Below are 26780 nucleotides of genomic sequence, written 5' to 3'. Positions count from 1 at the left end.
GGGACTATGGACAGACTTCACTCAGGACATGACTTTTACTGTGCTTTTAGAAGACGTCTCCGCCATTTCTCTTGTGAAATTAACAGACTCAACACACTTAAAAAGGTTTGGAGCAGCCACCCGTATAATTTCTCTCACTGCAAAAGGGCTTGAAAAATAGCACTGATGTGCATTGGTTGGAGTCCGAAACTGAACTTAGTTAAGCAAAGATGACGGCTTTAAAGGTCTTTGCAGGAAGTGATGTCATTTAGATTGGAACCGGAAGTGACATCTTTTTTTGAGGCCAGAACCGGAAGTGATGTCTTTCTTGGTGCCGGAACCGCCAGTGATGTCATCAAGTCTGAATCAGGCAGAATTTCCTATATTTGGTCTGCAGAAATAAGAGAGGAAGGTTTACTGCACCTCGCCACCCCTTGGCCTGGCGTAGAATTACCTTCATAAGGTTCATTCAGCTCCCTCCTAAGCGCATGTGTGTGACACTCTGTATATGCTAGACGGCAAGGTAGAGCAAATACTAATGCAACCAAGGAGCGCAGGAAACAAACTTTTATTCACACATTATAAATGCATCATTCTTAAAATGCCAAAAGCAGAAACAAAATTAAAAGATAAATAAATCTGTAAAAATCACACCGTGCAACCTCAAGATTTTTAGGAGTTGTCACAGCTCTGTATGTGGGTCCGCATTCAATTTCTGCACACCATTAATGTTCTGATCTTTATTCTCCTTCTTCTTGGCTCAACTTGAAGTTGTTGATTTTTAAAAGCTTGCCACAGCCAAGGTGAGCCCCTCTCTATCCAAAGTCATTTTGACAGACCATATCAGTACATGTGCATGAGGTGTGCATGCATAATAGTATCCATTGGTTCAAGGGCTTTGCTTTTACACATGTGGAAAGGACAGGAAAATGATCAGTTTACCATTTAGGGTTTTGACTTTTCATCTTGCCAGACTGCACTGTTTTGCACTGGTAAGTTTAATTTGTTCTAGTTTATCCTTTGGTCTGTTGCCTTCTCTTTCTTTGGTTAGACAAGCTACTTTTACAAAGATCAAAAGTTCAAGCAAAATAAAAACAATGAAAATCAAGGTTCTATTCTGCGTTTATTGTACAAAAAAGTCTTTTAACAAACAAACTTACGATGTAAGAAAGACATTTTAACATTAATAAAAGAATTATATTCCCTAATAGATAGATAGATAGATAGATAGATAGATAGATAGATAGATAGATAGATAGATAGATAGATAGATAGATAGATAGATAGATAGATAGATAGATAGATAGATAGATAGATAGATAGATAGATAGATAGATAGATAGATAGATAGATAGATAGATAGATAGATAGACAGAACATTATTTGTCCCCAGGGGTAAATTAGCCTTTTTTACAGACGTTCTTTAAATATATAAATAGGTAGATACATAAATAAACACACACTATGATCTGAACACACACCAGAATGACTATAAAGAATGAAAATTTGAAAGAAAAAGTTCTGACTTAGCTGTCACAGTCACAGTGAGCCATTAGGCAGATGTATTGCTGTTGGTATCAAGGAGCCTTCTTGACACACTTATGCTGAATAATTCGTTGCCTGAAAGTATGTAAGCATTTTTCATAATGGCACTCAGTTTTGTTTTAATTTTCTTCTCCTCTAGTACCTCCAGAGGGTCCAGAGTGTGTCCACAACGGAGCTTGCTCTTTTAATTAGCTTATTGATTCAGTGGTTCTCTCTTGAAGTGATGTTAAAAGCCCAGCACATTACAACGTAGATAATCGCACTGACCATCAGAGTTGTAGAAGATGTGATGGATGTCACTTCCCTCATTTAAAGAATGCAGTCTACTAAGGAAAAGGAGCCTGTTCTCCAATTTCTTATATACAGTAGTTCCTCTTTGTTCTGACACCAGTCCAACTCATCTCTGATGTGGATCCCCAAGTACTTGTAGGAACACACCACCGTTGCATCCTCTCCTTGAATAATGACTGGAAATATAGAGGCACTCTGGTACGGCGAAAGTCAATAACCAGTTCCTTGGTTTCGCTGATGTTAAGATGCACACAATTCTGTTTGCACCAAGAAACAAACTTCTCCACCTGTCTCCTTTGTCCTGTCTCATCCTCTTTATTAATTCACCCCCTAAGTGCAAAATCATCTGAGAATTTCTGCAGATGATATGACCTGGTGTTATATTTATAGTTACAGGTATACTGAATGAAGAGAAAAGGAGACAGGACTGTTCCTTGTGGTGCTCCAGGCCTCACAAACTGCACTCTGCCTGACTAATAGTCCATTATCCAGGACACCACAGGTTCATCCACCTGCATATCTCTGATTTTACCTCTTAATAGAAATGGCTGGATGATACTGAAGGCGCTGGAGAAACCAAAAAACAGAATCCTCACAGTGCTACCAGCTTTGTCCAGGAGAGAATAAGCCGTGTGGAATAGACTTCAATCTTTGTCTGATAGGCAAACTGCAGTGGGTCCAGGTGGTCTACCACAAGAGGACTCATATAGTCCAGGACCGGTCTCTCAAAGGTCTTCATGATGTGAGATGAAACTGCCACTGGTCTGTAGTCATTAGGCAAATAGGTGCCTGCCTTCTTTGGAACAGGAACAATGCAGAATTGTTTTCACAGCAGTGGCACTTTGTGAAGCCTTAGGGACAGACTGAACAGGTGACAGAGGACAGCCAGAAAGTTGGTCAGCACAGGCCTTAAGAACTCAAGGATTGAATCTGTCTGGTCTTGCAGCTTTTCGTTTGTGTAGGTTCCACAGTTAACTCCTCACTTGCTCTTCAGTTCTAGACAATCCACACTCTTGGTCAGAGGTGGACTTGTCACTGGCCATTGCAGTTGATGTAGTAGGAGTTGTTGATGTAGTAGGGATGTTGTGGAAAAAGGAAAGGAAAATCTATTAAAAAATTGGTTCAGGGTGTTAGCTTAGTCCACATCACCTTCTAGCGCTTGAACCCTGTTTTGTTTGAGTCCCATAATTATGTCCAATCCATTCCAGACATCCTTCATGTTATTCTGAGTGAGTTTGTTTTCTATTTTAGCTTCGTAAGATTCCTTTCCTTCACTCAGCATTTTCTTTAGCACATGCTGTATCTCCTTCTAAGCCTGTTTGTCACTGGATTTGAATGCTCTCTTTATCTCATTCAGGAGACCTTTTAGCTCTTTAGTAATCCCGGGCTTGTTGTTTGGAAAACAATGCACTGTCTTTGAGGTACCACTTTGTCGACACAGAAGTTAATTTAGTCTTAGACGCAGTGACAGAGTCCATCGTTAATGTCCCCATGTGACTTACACATCATTTCCCAGTTTGTTATTTGGAAGCAGTCATTCAGAGTCATTTCAGCTTCCAGGCTCTATATCCTCACTATTCTGGTGGTAACAGGTTGCTGTCTAATAACAGGCTTGTAGCTGGGAGTAAGATAAAGCAAGCTATGATCAGATTTGCCTAAAGGAGCCAGTAGATTACACTTAAAGGCATCTTTAGCATTTGAATACAGCAGGTCCAGCTTATTATTTCTTCAAGTGGAACTGTCACAAACTGATAGAAATTTGTCATTGTTTCTTCCAAATCACATGGTTGAAGTCACTACATTGTATAACTGCAGGGTCAGAGTGAGTTATTCAAACGCTCTTAGCATTCTATTCTATTCTATAAGGTGCTGCTGCCTCACATATTCTCAGTCATTGTGTATGTGGTTTGCATGCCCCCCTGACGTTTACATCACTTTACATGTAGCTGTTAAAGGAATAATCCACAGAATTGATGTGATAGTGATGCCCAAGAAAAAAAAATAATCTCATGGTTTTATGGAAAACAGAGATAACAGACTTTTTGACAGAATTGGCATCAATGGAGAACAACTTTGGACCACAACAAATATTCTGAACGGCATGGATAAAGTAGATCGGGCAAATTTATTTCAGCTAAAGGGTGAATTTTGTTGTACTCAAGGTAATCAGTGGAAATTAAGACTGAAGCCAGGAAGCACTTCTTTGCACAAAGAGTTGTGGGAATCTGGAACAAAATACCGAGTGTCACCAGTCGAGGAAGGACAGGACTCAAGCAGAATATTGGGGTGCCAATGGGGCCAACCTGTTGACTTGAAATAAAAAAACTGAAAAAGGTAGGCACGTGATAGCGCATAAGTAACAAACACTAAGGTTTTAGCCATTGGCTTCACAGCAATAGGCTCTGGAGAGCATTCTTTGCACAGGATCGGAACTCCATAATGAGACGCCACTTTTCAGAAACACATTGCTTGTATAGCTCCTAGACTCAAAGGGGCGTAGTTAGTTGCCCTTAGTGAGCATCTTCTCAGAGCTGTGGGTGATAAAAAGAGATACAAGAGTTAGCAATCACACCCCCTGGTGTCCCGGTGTGGTAGCACTTTCTTCAGATAAGCTCAGAAGGTGACTCTGAGACGCACATGTGTGACATGAGTTGAAACAGAAACGTTGACAACCTTTAAGAAGAATCTGGTTGAGATAGTGGGACAGCTTAGCTATTAGCTAAATAAACAAGCTTGATGGACTGAATGGTCTGCTCTCATTTGTCAAATTTCTTATGTTCCTTATGTTACTTATGTTTCTAAATATAAAATGTCCATGAAGAAATCTCACATTACTTGTGTAATATAATCCACCTGTCAATTCATCCAAAACCAAACCATTACGCAAATTCAAAGTTGAAAAACTGAGGCAAGAGATCAAAGACAGAGAAATAAATAGCAACATGCAGTGACAAAGTTTTTAGAGGATTTCAAACAATCTAGAATGTCGCTTCTAATTACATGTGGGCTTTTATATCATCGTGCTATTGATGCAACCTATCAAGCCACACCCCTAGCAACTCCCATGACAACAATAGCACAACGAGGAACCACCCATGCTGAAACAAGATGGTGTCATAGTAAAGTATAAATACTTTTAAACTACCTTAAAATGTCATCAAGCAATAATTTTGACATTAGGAATGTTGTCTCCATGTTAAAACCCCTCAAGATCACATATAACAGTATGAGGAAAAGTTTATTTTAGGAGAAACAAATTTATAGAATAGGGTGACTCATAACAATGACAACCACAAACTTGAACTTGATATAATGCAGTATAATGCATCTCTTTATTGATCCCAACATATTTGTTTACTAGTAGTGATGAGCGAAACAGACAAGTTTCAATTCACATCCAGTATCTAAACTGGAACATCAGGCATTTTCACACCTAGTTCATTTGGTACATTTATTTTTTTAACTGTGGTGCAATTTCCTCAAAAGTCCAGTTCATTTAGGTAGATGTGAACAATAAGAGAGGGACGGTCGAGCTTCAGTCTCACCTTTTAAATCCTGGCTGAAGACTCACTACTTTAGTTTAGCACACCCTGACTAGAGCTGCAGATTAACTGTACAGACTGCATCTCTGTTGTTAGTCATAAGCAGTAAAACATAAGTAATATGATAGTTATCATTTGTTACTAACCCTCACCTATTCTGTTTCTCTTCTTGGTACTCAAATGTGGCACTTGCTGCTACTGCTCACCTGCCAAGTTGTTTTGCCTGCCTAAGGTAAAGTCATCTCTGATGGAGGATCGCAGGAATTGTTGGGTAGAGGGGTCCTTTCATCAGATTGGCTGGCCCAGCGCTGTCTCAGCTGTGGAATGACAAATAGGGGGAAGCAGCTTAATGGCCAAGATCTCCGGGACTCTGAACAAATCCATATCATATTATGTGTTATCATCTACTGTTGAATTCTGCTCTGTGCTTGTAATATTTTTATTTTACTATTATATTGTATTGAGGATTACTTCTGTTCTGTTCTGTGTGTTGTATTGTACTGACTCCCTTCTTTTTGACACCCACTGAATGCCCAACCTACCTGGAAAGGGTTTTCTCATTGAACTGCCTTTCCCAAGGTTTCTTCCATTTTTTCCCTACTAGGTTTTTTTTTGTGAGTTTTTCCTTGTCTTCTAAGGGTGTCAAGGCTGGGGGGGCTGTCAAGAGGCAGGGCCTGTTAAAGCCCATTGTGGCACTTCTTGTGTGATTTTGGGCAATACAAAAATGAATTGTATTGTATTGTATTGTAACAGCCGCACTCGGATGCAGACAAAAATAAATGGACTGAGCCCCTTTGAAAAAGGTTGTCTCAGTGTGGTACCAAGGGAAATCCGGAGTGGTTTGTATGAGGTATGAATGTGATCCAACACAGGACTGATCTAAATTGTGTATTTATGTGTGAAATTGTGAGTGCGTTGGTAATCGCAATAAGCATCTGCTGTTGGTAATTAGGGAATTTTTTTACAGTGTAATCAGTTGAGGGTTAACATGCAACTTTACAAACAATAAAATGTAAAAATAAATATGCACATAGGTACAAATGTAATACAACTTACACAATTCTATGTCAATCAGAGCAAGGCTAGTACCTAATGAGGCACCTGAGACATGCCCCTTGTACAGGCGACTGTACATTAATTGAAAAAGGGAAAAAAAGTGTAAATTCACTTGTGATTGGGTCAATCAAAACACATACAGAGGTGATAAGAAACGAACAGCCATGCCCTGCGAGATGCACGTGACTATCCAATGAAAGAAATCCATGTTTGCTTGAAGGTGTGTGAAACGCACCTGAACCAACTGGGAATTGAAAGAAAGTAGTGAATCGTCCACTGATTTGGAACATAGCAAACAGACTGTGATTGTGAAAATTCATTTTGCAGGCAATTTCACAATTCAAAAACTGACTAAAGGCTTTTTGGGGTTTTTTAAAGTTTTGGGGGTTTTTTTTTGGTGATAATCAAACAATACAGCTCCCTAAAGTCTTAATCAGACTTCTGAGTATAGGTGTGTTCTGCACCATGCAATCCATACCACACCTGTAAAATCAATTATATTTATACCTGTTATATACATCACCACAGGGAAGTGCTGTATTTTCTGCTTGAAGACACACTAAAATACACCAATGAGCACATTTCTGTGTTTCCTTCACAGGAAAACGTAGTACATAGAACGTTGTTGCTGCTAAACCTTAAACACCATCACCTAGTAACCATTTTATCCTAGTTGAGGATATGCACAAGTCCGATGAATTTTTTCAGTAGAGATCTTTATTTAAATACTAAATGACAGGCTGAGTCATGTGGAATTAACACATGAAAACATTTCCGGGCAGGATCTGAATGCCTATTTACTTGTGTAAATGGCATGAATTTAGCTGGAAGTTCTTTCACAAATTCTTTTGTGAAGTGAAACACTGAATATTGCCGCAAATACAATTTTGCGCAAATTGTTTCGCTCATCACTATTTACTATACTTCAGCAACAGATTTTTTCTCACCTGAGACATGAATGAATATAAGTTTATTGATTCAAAAATAAGGAACACTTTGAAAACACATCAGATCTCAATGGGAAAAAAATCCTGCTGGCTATCTCTACTGATATGAACTGGGTAATGTGTTAGAAACAAAAGGATGCCACATTGTTTGATGGAAATGAAAATGATGAACCTACAGAGGGCTGAATTCAAAGACACCCTGAAAATCAAAATGAAAAAATGAGTCCATTTTGCCGAAATTTCATTGCAGCAACTCCAAATTGTACTCAGTAGTTTGTATGGCCCCCACGTGCTTGTATGCAAGCCTGATAGTGTCGGGGGGGGGACATGCTCCTAATGAGACCACGGATGGTGTCCTGTGGGATCTCCTCCCAGATCTGGACCAGGGCATCACTGAGCTCCTGGACAGTCTGAGGTGCAACCTGGCGGCGTCGGATGGACCAAAACATAAAGTCCCAGAGTTGTTCTATTGGATTAAGGTCAGGCAAGTGAGCGTGGGGGCCAGTCAATGGTATCACTTCCTTCATCCTCCAGGAACTGCCTACATACTCTCACCACATGAGGTCAGGCATTGCCATGCACCAAAAGGAACCCAGGACCCACTACACCAGCATAGGGTCTGACAATGGGTCCAAGGATTTCATTCCGATACCTAATGGCAGTCAAGGTGCCGTTGTCTAGCCTGTAGAGGTCTGTGCGTCCCTCTGTGGATATGCCTTCCCAGACCATCACTGACCCCCCACCAAACTGGTCATGCTGAATGATGTTACAGGCAGCATAACGTTCTCCACAGCTTCTCCAGACCCTTTCATGTCTGTTACATGTGCTCAGGGTGAACCTGCGCTCATCTGTGAAAAGCACAGGGGCGCCAGTGGTGGACCTGCCCATTCTGATATTATGGCAAATGGCAATCGAGCTCCACAGTGCCAGGTAGTGAGCGCAGGGCCCACTAGAGGATGTCGGGCCCTCAGGCCACCCTCATGAAGTCTGTTTCTGATTGTTTGGTCAGAAACATTCACACCAGTGGCCTGCTGGAGGTCATTTTGTAGGCTCTGGCCAGTGTTCATCCTGTTCCTCCTTGCCCAAAGGAGAAGATACCGGTCCTGTTGATGGGTTAAGGACCTTCTCTGGCCCTGTCCAGCTCTACTAGAGTAACTGCCTGTCCCCTGGAATCTCCTCCATGCCCTTGAGACTGTGCTAGGAGACACAGCACACCTTCTGGCATTGGCATGTATTGATGTGCCATCCTGGAGAAGCTGGACTATCCTGTGCAACCTCTGTGGGGTCCAGGTATTGCCTCATGCTACCAGTAGTGACACTGACCGTAGTCAAATGCAAAACGAGTGAAAAAACAGAAAAGACGAGGAGGGAAAAATGTCAGTGGCCTCCACCTGTTAAGCCATTCCTATTTTGGGGGTCATCTCATTGTTGCCCCTCTAGTGCACCTGTTGTTAAATTTATTAACACCAAAGGAGCTGAAACTGATTAACAACCCCTTCTACTACTTAACTGACCAGATCAATAGCCCAGAAGTTTCATTGACTTGATGCTATACTCGAATTCAAAAGTGTTCCTTTAATTTTTTTGAGCAGTATGCAATATATTATTAATATGTATAAACTGTGGGGCAACACGCTAACACAGTGGTTAGCACTACTGCCTCAGAACAGCCTGTGTGGAGTTGACACATTCTAGTTTTGTCTGTATGGATTTTCCTCCCACATCCCAAAGTTAAATGGTATTTCCAAATTGCTTATGTGTGAGCATGAGTGTAGGGAGGGGGGGGGGGGGGGGGGGGGGGGGGGTGGGGGGGGATTAGGGTACTAAAGGAGAAAAGGACCAGTTAAGGACTGGCACTGTTTCCTGCTTTATGCACTACACTTCATTGCTGGCTCTGACTCCCCGTGACTTGGAGTGGGATTACGTGGGTTTAAAAATGTTGCTGCTGTTGCTGCATATACTGTAGAAATATAAAATATATGGCACATTTCTAGTAGATACATGTTTACATTTGAACTTCTTTGGAATTTGTATTTTATCGTACAAGGACAATGTAAAATCTTGAATTAGGAAGCTGAATTTAATTTTTATTTTATGGTGTGACTCAAGTACAGGATCCCTAGTCGGTCTATGAAATGCTTTAGCAGTTATAAATAAACACAGAGTCCGGTATGACATTCACACTGTGGCTCCAAACTTCTCCATCAGCACACTCTGGTGCTACCATGGGGCCTTTGACAGAGTGAGCAGCACTTTGAAAGTTACAGGCCGCGGAATGAGCTCAGCACGTGTTGTAAATTAACTTTAAGTTTCTTTTTCAGTCAGTATTTTTGTTGTTTGTCCAGTTGAATATATGATTGAATATTAAATATAAGATTGTATTTTCGATTGCAAACAAAAATTTTGGATGCCTATTACAACTGACTTTGCTGTGTTGAACAGCACCTTCTCTGAGCTTGTATTTCACAAATATTGTAGTAACAAAAGTTTCTTTTTTATAAAAAAATATTAATAAATACTTGGCACACTATTATTATCATTGTTGTTATTGCCCAGTGTTCAGTGGGTGCCCCATCCAATTTTGCACCCATTATTAGCCATTTCTTGAATCTCTTTCAGTCCAATTCAGGGTATTATTTTTTTTTAACATATTAAGTTAAAGTTCCTTTACTAAGAAGTGTTGCTTCAGTCAGAAATGTGCATCACCAACATGATAGTCAGCTAATAATAAAGTGGGACACACCCAGTGGTGAAAGAAAAAGCTTGAAACCAGGGGGGTCCTGATTCAAAACTCGGCACAGCCACCGACTCTTTCTTTGACCTTCAGCAAGTCACTTAACCTCCTTTTACGCCATCCTTTAGATGAGACGTAAAGACTGGGGTCCTATTGGAAGTGACTTGGATGCACTTGTTTAAGCATTAGTATCCAACACAACGGGCATTACCAGCTACATAATTGATCGTGGTGACAGTCAGATGCCTGAGTGAAGCGAGGGCATCCAACAAAAGACAAGGTCAATTATCTAGCTAGTAACGCCTGCTGTGAGGATACTAGAGCTATTATAAAACTAAACAGTTTCCGATTTGGCACAAAATAAATGTTTATGCTGTCATCTCTGCATATTATAGGGCATGTTTTCCAAACAATTGTGCACAATACGTTTATTGGACTGTTCAAAATGCTCGGGTTATCAGCTGAGGATTAGCTCCAATCTGTTAGAATTCTGATTGACTTGACCTAATCCATCAGGTTGAGGACGACACATATTTCACTGCTTAGCCTCTGTGAAGTGATTAGACGCACCATTCTGTTGTATGTTAGCCACTTTCTTGGCACGTCTTGAATATACGCTTCGTTTTAGAGTTAAGGCTTATCTCTGCAGTGGTGGGGACTATACAGTATGCAATATTGTTGTTTCAATTATGTATTCATTGCTTTAACTGTAATATTATAGATAGATAGATAGATAGATAGATAGATAGATAGATAGATAGATAGATAGATAGATAGATAGATAGATAGATAGATAGATAGATAGATAGATAGGAAAGACACTTTTGGCCTATAGGGGACATCTCTGATTCCCCAAATCCCACACACAAATTCACCACAACAGCCCCAAATTCAAGAAAACAATTTTCATTAAACAAAATACCTTCTTACAGACTTCTTCCATTAACTTTCCACAATACCTGAACTCCCTTCCTCAGCCTCCGCTCCAGGTTAAGTGTCAACCTACTCTGTTCCTCCCTCTGACTCATCTGTCTGAGGAGGATGGTCTTCTTTTAAAATGGGACATGTAATCGGTATTTTTGAAAGCACTTCCGGGTCAGACAAATGAGGGCAGGGAAGCTGCCCCTCAAGAGCTCCCTTCAGCAGCCCCAGAGTTCTCTGACTGAGCTGCATGTTCCCTGTGGTAATCCAGACTGGAGCAGCACCACAGGGATGCTTCCACCCAGCGTACTGAGGGAATATATTACCGTGTAGTTAGTCCTTAACTGCTCGTCCATTCAGGAAAGGTAGCACTGACCATCCACATCGCCTGTTCCCTCACACACTACATAATACATAGATTGATAGACAGTACTTTATATGTATTATTGTATGCATTGATGGACCTACTGTAGTGTATACAAAGTCTATAAAAACCAAGGCAATGACAAGAGGACTAACTACTAAAACTACCGGATCACTTATTGAGAAAATGTAAAGTTATGAAGGTGAAATATATATTAAACAAGGTAAAACTACAAGGAACTAGCAAATACATACATAGATACCTTATATGTGTTATTGTATACATAGATATACTTTTTATTAAGTATTCAATGCTTTGACAATACTGAACTTTACAGGTTTGCTTTAAGTCCAATAAAGTTTACTAATTAAACTTCCATTTTTTATTTTTTGAAAATATCAATAATCAAAAAATATTCATACCAATACATTAAGAAATGTAATTTCCTATTATTACTTGTTCAAAATGGCAAAGACAAAGTTTATTTCAAGTAGCAGTGGATGCTTTCCCTTCTCTACTCTTTAAAGACTCACTGTCTGTCACTATCACCATCACAATATGCAATTACAGTACTTTCTGGCACCCTGATCTGAAGTGATCCCTATTACATGGCCGCCTCGCTGTGAGTGATGGGACTCACTGTTTACTGAGCTTTAAACCTTTCCCAAGCAAAAATGTAAACACCAAATGGAATTCTCTCCTTATTTATTCCACATCTATATTTTGTGTACTTTATAAATTCCCAAATAGGTTTCAGCCCCATGCGAACGGCACCTTTAGACAGCGATATAAAAGTCATCAAGTGTGCATGTGTGTGAATGCTTTTAAATTCATCACCCAAATGATTCATTTACACCCTTTTATATTACTTTTATTTGTTAGAAGCACACACCATCTATTCTGTATAATTTGCCTATTAGCTTGACACACATTTATAATTTAACAAAAAATGGAAAAGTGTTTTTTATATATAGTGTTTAAAATATTGCATATGTTTATCCTCATTCTATAAGAGACGTTTATTCTGTTCAGTAGTCTCTTTTGTTTTTCTTTCAGGTACAATTAAGCAAAGATGATATGGGCTCTTTTTCATACCTAAAACACTCTTGATATTTATTCATTTTAAACTGTTGTTTAACAGCCCCTTCAGAAATGCTATTTTTATTTTGTCATATATACCGTATGTCTAATTGTGTATAGTCGAAAAGGTCAGTGGAAAAACATTGCATGTCCTATCACATGAAAACAATCTGACTGACTACATAATATTTAGAAAAAATAAAATGTAACACAAAGAAAGAGACATATATATGGGTGTAAAAATATGTTGTGTATGAGATGACCTATGACTGAATATGCATTACAGGTGTCCACGGGGAAATTGGTTAATTGTTTTAGTTTTTTTCTTAGAAGTAATCATTCTTTTCTCCACTAATCCAGGTTATTTATACAAATAAATTATGAATGAATACTGAGGAAATTCAAAAGAATGCTTTCCATCCTGAAGGTCCTTGGTGGGCTTGCTGTTTCTCTGTTTCTGTACTTTTAATTTTGCTAACTTTTCTCAGCTTAACATCATCCCAAGACAATTCAGCCATTGTGTTTTTTTTCCATTGTTTTCTTGCCAGATCTACTGTAAATTATTGCAGAAGTCGAGTGAATGTGTGAGAAGCTGAAACTGCAAAAACCCCTCCCATATGAATTTAGCACAACAGAGCTTAGAGCTTTGGTCCTGCCTGTGGTCCTGTTGACTTCATAACTACCAATAGGAGGTTGTCAGCCAAATCTTCAGGTTTGAATTTCATGAGGCAATGCTCTCTTGACAGGCAAGACAGCCAGAAAAGGCAAGTGATGCATTTATTACAGCAAAAAAAACTACTGCTGACAGCTGAATTGTGTAAAAATAAAAAGACGACTATGGATTGTTTTTTTTTTTTTAGTTTTAGTAGTGCACATAATTTTGTTTTTATATACCGTGATATTGTAAAAAAAAAAAGGGTTTGTGCGTGTCAATATATTGTACACATCATATGAGTGTTCAGGGGTGTGTACAGCTGTGTGCCAATAAAGATACCATAAAGTGGAGCTGTGCTTAGTCTGCTCCAGGGCTGCATGACAGGAGTTAAGCCACTGCAAGGGGAAACAGAGGGTTATTGTGGTACAGTAACACGGAATGGCTAAAAAGGGTCTAAGTCCTCAAACAAAGAGCAAAATCAGATAAGGGCCTTCACCAGTCTGTCTACCGACAGGTCTTACGCCAGGAAGGGTGACCCCAAACTCCACAGGCAGGTTTCAATGCCTACTCCAGTCCAGAAATGGGGCACAGGCTTTTAACAGTTCAAAAATACAGTAATCCCTCCTCCATCGCGGGGGTTGCGTTCCAGAGCCACCCGCGAAATAAGAAAATCCGCGAAGTAGAAACCATCTGTTTATATGGTTATTTTTATATTGTCATGCTTGGGTCACAGATTTGCACAGAAACACAGGAGGTTGTAGAGAGACAGGAACATTATTCAAACACTGCAAACAAACATTTGTCTCTTTTTCAAAAGTTTAAACTGTGCTCCATGACAAGACAGAGATGACAGTTCTGTCTCACAATTAAAAGAATGCAAACATATCTTCCTCTTCAAAGGAGTGCGTGTCAGGAGCACAGACTGTCACATAGATAGAGAAAACAATCTCTAGCAAACAAATCAATAGGGCTGTTTAGCTTTTAAGTATGCGGAGCACCGCGGCACAAAGCTGTTGAAGGCGGCAGCTCACACCCCCTCCGTCAGGAGCAGGGAGAGAGAGAGAGAGATAGAGCGAGACAGAGAAAAACAAACATGCAAAAATCAATACGTGCCCTTTGAGCTTTTAAGTATGCGAAGCACTGTGCAGCATGTCGCTTCACTAAGCAGCTGCACAGAAGGTAGCAACGTGAAGATAATCTTTCAGCATTTTTAGACGAGCGTCCGTATCGTCTAGGTGTGTGAACAGCCCCCCTGCTCACACCCCCTACGTCAGGATCAGAGAAAGCGCAAGAGACAGAAAGAGAAAAGTAAGTTGGGTAGCTTCTCAGCCATCTGCCAATAGTGTCCCTTGTATGAAATCAACTGGGCAAACCAACTGAGGAAGCATGTACCAGAAATTAAAAGACCCATTGTCCTCAGAAATCCGCGAACCAGCAAAAAATCTGCGATATATATTTAAATATGCTTACATATAAAATCCGCGATGGAGTGAAGCCGCGAAAGGCGAAGCGCGACATAGCGAGGGATCACTGTACTTTATCATATAGCCTAGATAACATTGTATTGTATTGTATTGTATTGACCCCCTTCTTTTGACACCCACTGCACGCCCAATCTACCTGGAAAGGGGTCTCTCTTTGAACTGCCTTTCCCAAGGTTTCTTCCATTTTTCCCTACTAGGTTTTTTTTGGGAGTTTTTCCTTGTCTTCTTAGAGAGTCAAGGCTGGGGGGCTGTCAAGAGGCAGGGCCTGTTAAAGCCCATTGCGGCACTTCCTGTGTGATTTTGGGCTATACAAAAATAAACTGTATTGTATTGTATTGTATATGCAAAAAAATCCCTCCAAGTTCAGTGCAAGCCTGGGAACTGATTGGACGACAGCTTCATCAGTGCGAACAAAGCCTGTTATCTAAGAGCAGAGGGGCAATGCTTTCTTCGCACCTAATTTTTATTAAATTTTATTGTCTCACTGGGTTACAGTTTTTGCCTAACAATGCATCATTTTGTCTCATCGTGGGTTATGTTTAGCCATTTTGAACTTCTAAAAGACAATTTTTGTCCATTTTTTTTCCTATGGAACTGTATTTGAGAAAACTAAAAGGGGAGTATGGAGTTGAAAAACTTCAAAACACCATCTTAGTAGAGTTTTTAGTTTGCTCAATCATATCTAAAATGAGGCGGCATGGTGGCGCAGTGGTAGCGCTGCTGCCTCGCAGTTAGGAGACCCGGGTTCGCTTCCCGGGTCCACCCTGCGTGGAGTTTGCATGTTCTCCCCGTGTCTGCGTGGGTTTCCTCCGGGCGCTCCGGTTTCCTCCCACAGTCCAAACACATGCAGGTTAGGTGGATTGGCAATCCTAAATTGGCCCTAGTGCGTGCTTGGTGTGTGGGTGTGTTTGTGTGTGTCCTGCGGTGGGTTGGCACCCTGCCCGGGATTGGTTCCCTGCCTTGTGCCCTGTGTTGGCTGGGATTGGCTCCAGCAGACCCCCGTGACCCTGTGTTCGGATTCAGCGGGTTGGAAAATGGATGGATGGATGGATATCTAAAATGAATTTTAGAGTAAATTTTGTGAAGCTGTATGCAAAAGGAAACTCAGCTGTTTCATTCACCATTATGTATTATTTTGTGGTGTTATAAGCACAGATGGATGGATGTTATACATAACTAACAGGGAGAGATCTGGGCTGCTCGATAAGGACTGTGGTGGTGTGCTCTGTGTTTGTTATACATGCAAATAGGAATGTTCAGTGTACACATCACAAAATTAACTGATGACACTGAATTATTTATCAAAAAAACCTTAGCTTTTTGAAAAAGCTAACACTATTGTACACCTGCATAGATAGATAGATAGATAGATAGATAGATAGATAGATAGATAGATAGATAGATAGATAGATAGATAGATAGATAGATAGATAGATAGATAGATAGATAGATAGATAGATAACTTATGACTCTGAATTAGTCTTGTTACTCACGCCTATTTGGGTTCTGCATGGTAAGTAACGCCACTCCACAGAGAGAGGGGACGCTGTCACTAACTACCTCTTCTTTGTTCCCTCAGTCCAGAAGGGCCTGACATAGAAGATGCATGACCAGCTTCTGAGAGGAGCTAGAACTTCAGCTTTCTACCAGATAACTTTAATTTCAAGATGGCGATTGCTGAATGTTTATGTCTTACAACCTTACTTTGCTTTGTATTAGAACAGACAGACCAAACTAAAGAATTGGGGACCCATCCTAGTAACCCTGTATAACTGTCTAAATTAAAACAAAAGAAGGCACACAATAAATTTCATAGATGTCTTTTCAGACCCGAGTCAAGCAGGATGAGGCGAGTCCAGGTGGATGGACACTTAAAGTGACGACAGTGGTGGAGAGGCCGTCATTCTTCCAGTCTGCAGAGGGAGAAAGAGATATCATTACACAGATCCAACCCCTGAACCATTACTAGAGCCCTTAAGCTGTCCCGTATGTACGCACGTGTGGCAACTTTTTGTGTTGAAAATAAGCGGGTGCACCAAGAGTGCAACCCAACCCTCGAACCCATGTCTGCATTTTCTTTTCAAACCCCGGTGTAAATGAGTATACCATGCCATCACGAAGTACCCATACACAAAAAGTGGGTGCCGAAGGTTGATCCCTGCTTTACTCCGGATACTGCTAAGGTAGACCCCAGCTCCTCACAAACTCTGTATTGGAATAAGTGGCTGTCAGAGATGGATAGAAGGAAAAGGAGTGACTGAATGCATGCTCAGACTTTGCTGCAAGATCAGCTATGCAGGGATGATCCCAGTTAGTCCCCATCATTTCCACATCTCTGTGCTATTATTTCATGGCATTAGTTAAGTTAAAACGTTTGACCTTATAATACTACATAGAATCGACTGATGAATAGGAAACGGAAGGTTTTACCTTAACCTATACAAGCTAATGTAAATTGATGATTCTGACTTACATTTACAAAGATTTTTATCCAAAGTAACTTACAAAGAAGTCAATATAACCAAGTAAACATCATTCTGGGGGAAATGTGTTACAGGACAAGGTTACAAAATTGATCACTACAAATGAAGAGCTCAGAACAAAATACATGCAAGTTATAGTTTCTAGGTTACAAAAACCTTACAGCTAATATCAGTCACCAAACAAGAGAGACTTTGAATGCTTCTTAAACTCACTGCAAGAGTTATAATTATGAATGAAATGAAGGTGGGCAGCTCGTCCCCCTAGCCAGGTGCTACACTTGAGAAGAGTCCGGACAGAGATTCGAAACCACGCAGAAGTCACATCACTAGATGCCAATCAACAGCTGACCTGAGTGGTCAAGAAGCAGCATAGGACCTCATAAATATCTCCATAAATATGGGTGCTGAACCACTGACTACTCTGTAGACAAGCATCAAAGGTCTAGTGTTAATATGTGCCGCTACAGGAAGTCAGTACAGTGATCTGAAAAGAGGTGTGACATATGCCCTACTTGGTTGGTGGAACACCGGACGTGAAACTGCATTTTGAAACATCTGCAGTGCCTTGATGACACATGCTGGTACTCCTGCCAATGAACAGCTGCAGCAATCCAGATGAGACAAGACTAAAGCCTTGACCAGAAGTTATACTGTTTATTTTGTCAGATGTGGTTTGATCTTGTGGATGTTGTACAGAGTGAATCTGCAAGACTGAGAGACTGTAGCAGCATGGTCTCTGAAAGAAAGCCACTCATCGATCACCACTACAAGGTCGCACACTGATTTACCAAATGTTGGTGATAATGAGCCAAACTGAGCAGGGATGGAGTGCTGACTATATGGACGAGCTGGAAAAACATGAAGGTCCATCTTGCCAGGTTGAGTTGGAGTTGGTGTTCCTTCATCCAGGTTGCAATATCAGTGAGGCATGCAGAGATTCTAGATGATACCATGTGCTCCTCACACTGTTAATTTATAATGTTCTTATCCTAAGTAGACTTTCTATCTTTGTTCTGCCTTGTAGTTTTAAACCAAGATGTAATGTAATATAACATAAGGTAACTCGTATATTCTGAGTTTATTAGTAAATTATAGAAGAAATAACATAACTTTAAGTATAGAAAATAACAGAAGCTCAACAAGAAAAAGCTAAGATGGTAAAAAGATACAAAATGTCTCTCTCTCTGTAACCAGTGTATTCTGGTAAATTCTTAATAATATAAATTATGTTAACTTTAAGCTCTTTCAAGTTTTTTTGTTTGTCTATGAATGTTGACATTTCAAAGGGTTTTGCCTTACAACTCATGGCATCTAGTATTTCAGATACAAGCTAAAATACCTTCATGTGGTTGGCTAAAATGTATACTTAAATTTGATTCTACAATCGTAGCCAAATGTTTTGAGAATGACACAAGTATTGGTTTTAACAGAGTTTGCTACTTCAGTGTTTTTAGATCTTTTTGTCAGATGTTTCTGAAGTATACAAGCATTTCATAAGTTTCAAAGGCTTTTATTGACAGTTACATTAAGTTTATGCAAAGAGTCAATATCTGCAGTGTTGGCCCTTCTTTCTTTTTCAAGATCTCTGCAATTCACCCTGGCATGCTGACAATCAACTTCTGGGCCAAATCCTGACTGATGGCAGCCCATTCTTGCATAATCAATGCTTGAAGTTTGTCAGGATTTGTGGGTTTTTGTTTGTCCACCCGCCTCTTGAGGATTCACCACAAGTTCTCAATGGGATTAAGGTATGGGGAATTTCCTGGCCATGGACCCAAAATTTCAATGTTCTGTTCCCCGAGCCACTTAGTTCTCACTTTTGCTGTATGGCACGGTGCTCCATCATGCTGGAAAAGGCATTGTTGGTCACCAAACATTCTTGGATGGTTGGAAGAAGTTGCTCTTGGAGCATCTGGTACTGGTAGAATGTCCACCATGACACTGAAAGTGACATTGTGTGGTTTTTTAGGAATCGTCCTCTTGTCTACAAAGGTACAGTGCCTACCTGCTTTGAGCCTGGAAGATATTACTGTGTACGATAATACAGTAAAAAACAAAAAAAAAGCATTAAAAAAATTAAAAGACACACATACACACACACATGAAAACTATTCATAATATATTAATATTATAAAAACCAAATACAATATTATTTGGCAGAAATATCAACTATAGTTTTACCTAATAAGGTAATGGGTACTTTGAAACATTTACATTTCTTCAGGTGCTTCACCAAAACACAAGGCTGAGAATCCCTGCTTTACTATTTTCTCTTTAAACCTCTTGGCTCTTCATCTTCTGGTGCCTTTTATTCAAAATGTAAAAAATCTCGCATTTTTATGTTTTGAGCAAGTATTATTTCTCTTTGGTCACAATATTGTGGTTAGCTTAATAGGTACGTTGTCCCAGTATCCCATTTGGGTAATTTTTAAAGGTTGTGGCTGTTTCTGCTTTCGCTACATGACTCCAGATTCCCACAACTCTTTTTAAAGAATTGATTTTGGCTTCAGTCTCAAGTACATTTCCCCTAATTTCCCAGCTTGGTTCCTGCTCACAAAGGGTTGGTAACCTGGGAGTTATTATTCCCTGGATTACTCTTAACTACAAACCAAAGCTCTCTGCATCCTTGGACACCAGAGCGCAGGTTGCTGGAGTTTGTAGTACATCTCCTAACCCCAGAGGCGACTCTTCAGAACTGGACACTTGGACTAGGTAAAAGAGGCCACTGGAGATTAGAAAAAGAAATGGGAGAGCTAGTGTTTACAGGCTGAGATACAGAATGAGATGTTTACTTTGAGAAGATGGTTAAGTCACATCATGAGGTGAAGTAAAGACTAAACTGTACTCCGTAACAGTGTGATTTTATTATGTATCTAAATTTAAAGTCTGGTTCTGTAATCATCATATCTGTGTTTTGATTAATAAAACCACAATATTTGTGTACTCTGAGCCATTCTGTTATCAGTCTGGTTTGTACACATATATATCTGTGTATACCACCTTGAAATACCCAGATTAATTTTAATGAAGTGACAAGTATCAGTAACTGTATTTTTCTATTTGGCTATTTTCTTACTTGCTTATCCATTTCAGGCCTCGTGGAGGTCCACAGTCTCATGAGAATTTGGCATATGACAGGATGGGGTGCCAGCCCCCCAAAGAGCACTGTTCATACCAGGTCAATTTAGAGTTACCACCTAACCTAACAGACATGGCTTTGGGAGGGGAGAGGAAGGATGATTGTCTAAATTCAACACTGGCAGTGACTGGGGCCCATACTAGAGCCCAGTTTGTGCCGGACCAGTGAGGCAGTGTATGGCAGTGTACCGCCCTGTGTACAGTGTACGGTACCGTAAATACATTGGTTCCATTACATTTGGTGAAAAAAAGACTAAACAACAATACAACAGAAATTCATGCATGAAGCCTTGAAATTGCTTGACTTCCCATTATGACAGTTTTATCAGTCAATTTTGCCATTTACTCTTACATTATAGTCAGAACAAATAATTATTTTTCACTTTACTTCTACAGAGCAGCATTTAATGTCACCTTCAATATACAGTAGATGTATAATAACATGAATAAAAAATAATTTTGCATGTGGCAAAAGTCAAGGTCAAGTAATTAATTGAAAGTTTGTATTATTATAAAAGGACTGATGTGAAGCTACAGTTTACACAACACCAATCTAAAACGTTCTTTTCTTATTAGAAATGAAGACTTTCTTTTAATATAAACACTGGCAAATGCATTAGCAATCCATAAAAGACTATAACAATGGAACAGAAAATATCTTTAAAAAGGAAATAAAAACATTATTCTCTCAAATTCCCAAATACCTTTAAAATAAAAAATACACACATAGCTCAATATATTGTGCAATTTACTTTTCATGTAGTCACGATTTCCTTTCATAGGACACACTGATACTTTTTGGATTTCTTTTTAAATAATTTTCATATGGTTCCATGGCCTATAGATCACATATAAGTGGGGCACCCAGGCCTAAGCCCATGCTTCTTTTGGCCTTCTGCATTGTGCTGTTGTACTTTACATAATCAAGAACGAGAGTCATGGCACTAAAAAATGGTATGTGTTGCGTATTGGTATCTGTATCTGCGTATCTGTTGACCAGGCATGCAAATAAAACTTTTATTGTATTTTACTTGTGACAATAAATCTGAATTGAATTGATTACACTTTAGTAGATTTTTGTGTGGAACTCCGTGCAGTGGGAGTTGACATCATGCTACACTCTGGACCCTTGTAGTTCACGAATAAATGGTGAGAGATTTCGAAGACACAGATCAAAATATAAACGATGAAAAAAAGCAAGTGTTCTTTATTTATAGTTGCTCCCACCAAAAGAGAAAAAGGTGTAAAAATGAAATTCCAAAAACCCAAATTGATAGAGTGTCAGTAACTAAACAACAACATTCAAGTGTGGGTTGCACAACTGAACGACATTGAACTTCTTTATATCCTGTCTGAGTTGGTCCAAAAGTAGAGGACATGATTTCAGTAGTCGGGAGACAGGTCTGTCATGGAGGAGAAGATAAAAAGGTAAAAGAGGAGATGGTATTACCGACAGCGCCCTCTCACACTTGGTGGTTATATTGCTCTTATTATTGGAGCCTTCTAGTTACTCCGTACTCGCATGTCTGACAATGCAAAGAACCATAGACACATGGAGTAAATTACCAAGTAGTGTAGTGGAGAGTAGGACATTCAAGTAACAACAATCTACCAAGATACAAGATACCAAATCCCATAGCCATAGTTGAAATTATTTATAGGATTCTGACTACCTACTCTTATTTGCAATAATTAAAAGAAACATGAGGTTTTGTTTTGTTTTTGTTTTTTTTAATTTGGAAACATGGCTATTGGATTGTGAGCCACCATCTTAAATAGGAAATGGCCTGTGACATCATGCCTATGGTGATTTCCAGTTACATGCCTAAGAAACCAGAAACAAAAAATGTTGGCATCTGTGAAATACTAATGAAAATAATGATAAAAATTAATAGCAATTTCAAAATGAAGTGAAAATCATAAAATACATACAACAGAATGTTCTCTATGTATAAAAACCTCATAATCATAACTGCTCTGCTCCTCCACCTCCAAGTTACTGCTCTATTAAGCTCTTATAGCACTTTATATGACAAAAACATTTACAATTTTACATTGTTAAAAACCCTAGATTTTCTATTAAAGCAATAAGAATCAAAAACAAGCCTCTTAAATAAAATTTAGTTTAAGACTAAGCTATATATTGCTGAAAAATACCCAAACAGAAGTGTCATGCTGGAATGCTCCTTTCTGTTTTTCTCACTGTGTGACACTTAATTAATGAGACGTATCCATTCAAATTAGTATTTCTCTTCTGGTTATAAAAACTATTAAATAATGTTTATATTAAACACTTCTTGTCGGTGTTTTTATTTTTGTGAAAAAGTCTCAAAGTCAAAATGGTATTAAATATTAAAGTTAAAAGTTTGGGATTTCTTTTGAATGATCATTAGTAATTTATTTGTCCGGAAAGATAATTTTGTGGTCATAACTAATACTAATTTTCAAATTTGAAATGAAAAATTTGAAGAACTCCCATGGGTACGTTTGAATTATGTTAATGGTGGATTTCTGCTTTTGAATATATCTAAATACTGTAAATAAAAAGATTCATCCTTACTTTGCTACTGACGCTGAAGTGACAAACTCCAAGACCCACAACCCAGAACTAGATTAAACAGAGAGCTGAATGTATTGTAGCCCCGTTTCTAGTGCCTATTTCAAGTTTTTATTACATTTTTGATAGTCACATGTAAAAGGCACTCTATCCAGAGTGTGTTCCCACATTGTAGCCACCACTGACTGAGAATGTTTGAATGAATGAATCTAAGAATCGATGAATGAATCACATAGAAGTGTAGTAGTTTCTACTGTTTCCTTACAGCTCCAGGAGCTCCTCACGCCTCACTGTTTATGTGGTGTTTGCAAGTTCTCCTTGGGTCAGCAGCCCAATAGAAAAGTTAAAGTCATTATAATTCACATTACCTGTGCCATGAAAAACCTTAAGATGAACTGCGTTTAAGAGAAATGGCTGTTTAGCCTACCTGGTGAACTCTTTTCATAACAGGATCCGTTTTTTTGCATGCTTAACAGCTGTAATATTTTAAAAATCTAGATAAAAGAACATTCTTTGGACTTGAAGTTACAGATTACAGGTTTCCTAGCCTCTTTAAGGACTGTTTGCTGATAGATGTAATGAAGAAATCTCAGAATATGATTAGAATCCTTATTTTAAAAAAAGCAGACCAAATTCTAATTACTTAATATTTTATTGATTGTGTAAATTGCATTGCAGTGTTGATGATTTAGGCCAATCAAAACCTAAAAAAGTCTTGAATCCTTCAAGGAAGATCTGAGGCTTACCAACTGCAAACAGGCATGAGGGCCAGATATCACAAAAGAGAGGACCAAGCTGCTGTGGAACATGTTACATCATTACACTTACATTATTCAAATGAGTGCTGAATATTTTTCTGTGTCCACCTTTTTCAATTAAGTATAAAGCCATCAAAGAACATTTTGGTAAAAATAGTTAAAAACAGCTCTATTTTGTTATTGTTTGGAACTTTCTGTAATGTTTTTCCAGCTTCGATCTTTGCTGCTTATTTTGGTTATTAACAATTGCCTGGCTTCTCACCCTCAATCAGATTTTTTGACATCTTGTTTTATAAATCTTTTCTGTACTTCACCTCCTGGTCATAGTGGCTCAATGCTTAATAAATTACGTCTAAAATATCTTGGACTAACTCCATTCTAGCATTGCCTATATTAATTGCTAGTATAGCAGAGCTCAAGTAGAACAAGCCTGCAGCAAAGTAAGGACACTCTCCTTGATAAAAGAGTTCTCCTTTGGCTCTGTCTACTAATATGTTTGAATTCCTTTCTCGATGTGGGAAGAATCCAAGTTCTCAAGTTCCCATGTCTTTGAAACTCAACAATGATAATTCATGATGGGAGGACAACCCTTGAAAAGATCCTAAGTTTCATTGGTTCCAAGACCCAGATTCACCATGGAGTTATTACAAGTATTTCTCCAAAATGGACAAAGTTCTGTCAGGTGAAGCAAAGCTCAAGTGTAAAGAGTGTGCAGTGTAGAAAGGAGTTAAAAGCTTATCACATTAGTTATTTGAGCCAACAGAGGCTGGTTATACTGGCAAAGAAGGTAGCTTTCCACTCTCTACAAAGGATGAAGACCTAAGTTCACATCTCAGTAGCTCAGCTGGGTGGAGTGCTGTCGTACAAAACTAAACCCAGTTAAGCTTTCTTCAGATTACTATCATTCTTGAAGGAGGTCAAGTATTTTGGTGTCCTGGTTACTGATGTGGAAAGGAGTGAATTTAAACATGATGTTTGGATGCTGCATAATCAGCAGATTAGCAGGTAATGTGTTATCATGTGGTGCGCACATTAAAGCTGAGTTTTAAGACAAACCACTTTTATTTAAGTGCCACAACACATTCACATCCATATGTTCCTATAATCATCAGATATAGATAATAAATTTAAAAAGTACAAAAATTAGATTTCCAGGTTGGGTTTCTAGGCTTCTTCTTCATATTGTGGTGATGAACCCAGCAATCTAGAGGCATAGCTGCTACAGAAATCCAGAGGTTAAAATCAAGATACCTTTAAACAAATAGGAGTGAAAGAATGACAGTAAATACAGAAATACCCAGGCACATTGATGAGACAGATGCTGGACCACTTGGTGGTCTGTTAGTCAAACAAGTGAGATGGACTTAATAGTCTTTTCTCATTTTGTAAACTTTAATATCCTTATGCTATAAAATAATTTTAAAAACTCAGCTTGACAACAGTAGAGTCATAATCTTCAGAATAGGAGGCTCTGCATAATACTTAATAATTTAAAGCTCAATTTAGGGTAATGGGAACATACAATATAGTCTGGAGTGGGCAAGATAATAAAAGGTAACCAAAGAAAATCACAAAGAGATTCAGAAATACAAAGCTATTAAATTAAGAAAAAGATTAGGCAGATGACTTGCTATTTAGCATGACAATGATCTTAAGAACATTGTCTAATTGCAAAGTATTGCTTGGTTGCAATAGGGTGAGGATTTAGAATTAATTCTATGTCTGCCAAAAAGTGAAGAAGCAAGCAAAGCAATCTTGGATTAAATGTGTGAATCCCAAAAAATTCTTTATGACTAGTGAAACAATGGGGGAGTGCAATGCAATAGAAAGCATTAGCCAAAGAAACAGCAGTATGGAGTATTAAGTGATAATGCAATATAACATTAACCTACTTTAGGGTTGGAAGGCATCCCAGAATTAGCTTAATTGTGCAAAGCAGGCACAGAGTCAGGACAGTATATCAGTCCAGTACAGGGTCCGCTCATGGACACACCCAAACTCATTCTTACACATGTCTAGTTTTGAATGACCATTGAATTGTTGGACTCAGGGAGAACATGCAAACTCTGCACAGACAGCTACAGAGCCAGGAAATTAAATACAGGGCTCTGAATACAAAATGATAGCCATCACAAAAGAGGGTGTAGGTGTGTGAAAAACTTACTCAGTAGTATCTGACCTTTGAGATTTATCTCATTTTGTTATTTATTCCATGTTGTCATGACAACATATGGTTCAATCTTGAGGAGATATCTCCCATAAAGAGTAGCCGCCATACCTGCACTTGTGAGTGTGCAGTGATTGGAATTAAACCTTCTAAATTATTTAAGGTTCATAGTGAAAAGCACTCTTTGTTAAATAAAGCAACAATTTTATATATAAATATACACATTTTTACCTTTGAAAAGCAGAACATTATAATGGCATATTGCTCACTCAAACAAATAATGGTAACATAACATGTACAAGCCTTTACTTCAAAATCAATTCCCAAAAAACTAACTTAAAATAAAAATACGAAGGAAAAACAAGATAATAAAAAGCAATTTTCCAAACAGAAGAGAAAGAAAAAACAAAATAAATCAAGCAATACGACATACGGTAACAGAGCCAAGGTGAATGAGCCTGTTACAATATGTATAATATGTAATCCAAAAAATGAAGAAAAAATACACAAGAAACAGAAGCAAATCTCATAAACTGCATTCCTCTTTAGTTAAGAAAATAATTCCATAGCTCAGATTTTCCATCTTTCATCTATTCATCAATCCATCCTCCTTTAATTATTAATTCATTCATCCATTGTTCTATGAACACAATCAGACACGTCTATTCATCCACTTTCTAAAGCAACTGATTTAATTTTAGGGACCAGAGCATCAAGTGGAAGACAGGACTAGGACAACAGTCTCTCACAGGACATAGTCCTGTACTCCCTCACGCTCGCTTCTGCTAGGACAATTTAATGTAATCATCACTTAACTTACCCTCCTAGTCTTTGGAATGTGGGTAGACTCAGAGTATGTAGAGAAATGCATGTGCAACAGTTACATAGACATTGGACAGAGACAGGGTTTGAAGATGGATCCCTGCATCCACCCATTAGGCCACAATGCTGTCCCTCCTTTGCTCATCTGACACAGGTAATGCTACCCAAGATTGTGAGGTGGGTGATTGTGTTAAACTGTGTTTTTCCTCTTCTTTTCCCTCTGCATTTGACTCTGCCCACCTTTAAAGCCCATCATT

The sequence above is a fragment of the Erpetoichthys calabaricus genome, chromosome 8 (assembly GCF_900747795.2).
Source record: "Erpetoichthys calabaricus chromosome 8, fErpCal1.3, whole genome shotgun sequence".
Lineage (NCBI taxonomy): Eukaryota > Metazoa > Chordata > Cladistia > Polypteriformes > Polypteridae > Erpetoichthys > Erpetoichthys calabaricus.
The sequence above is the reverse complement of the archived record's forward strand: the minus strand, read 5'-3'. Positions refer to the sequence as shown.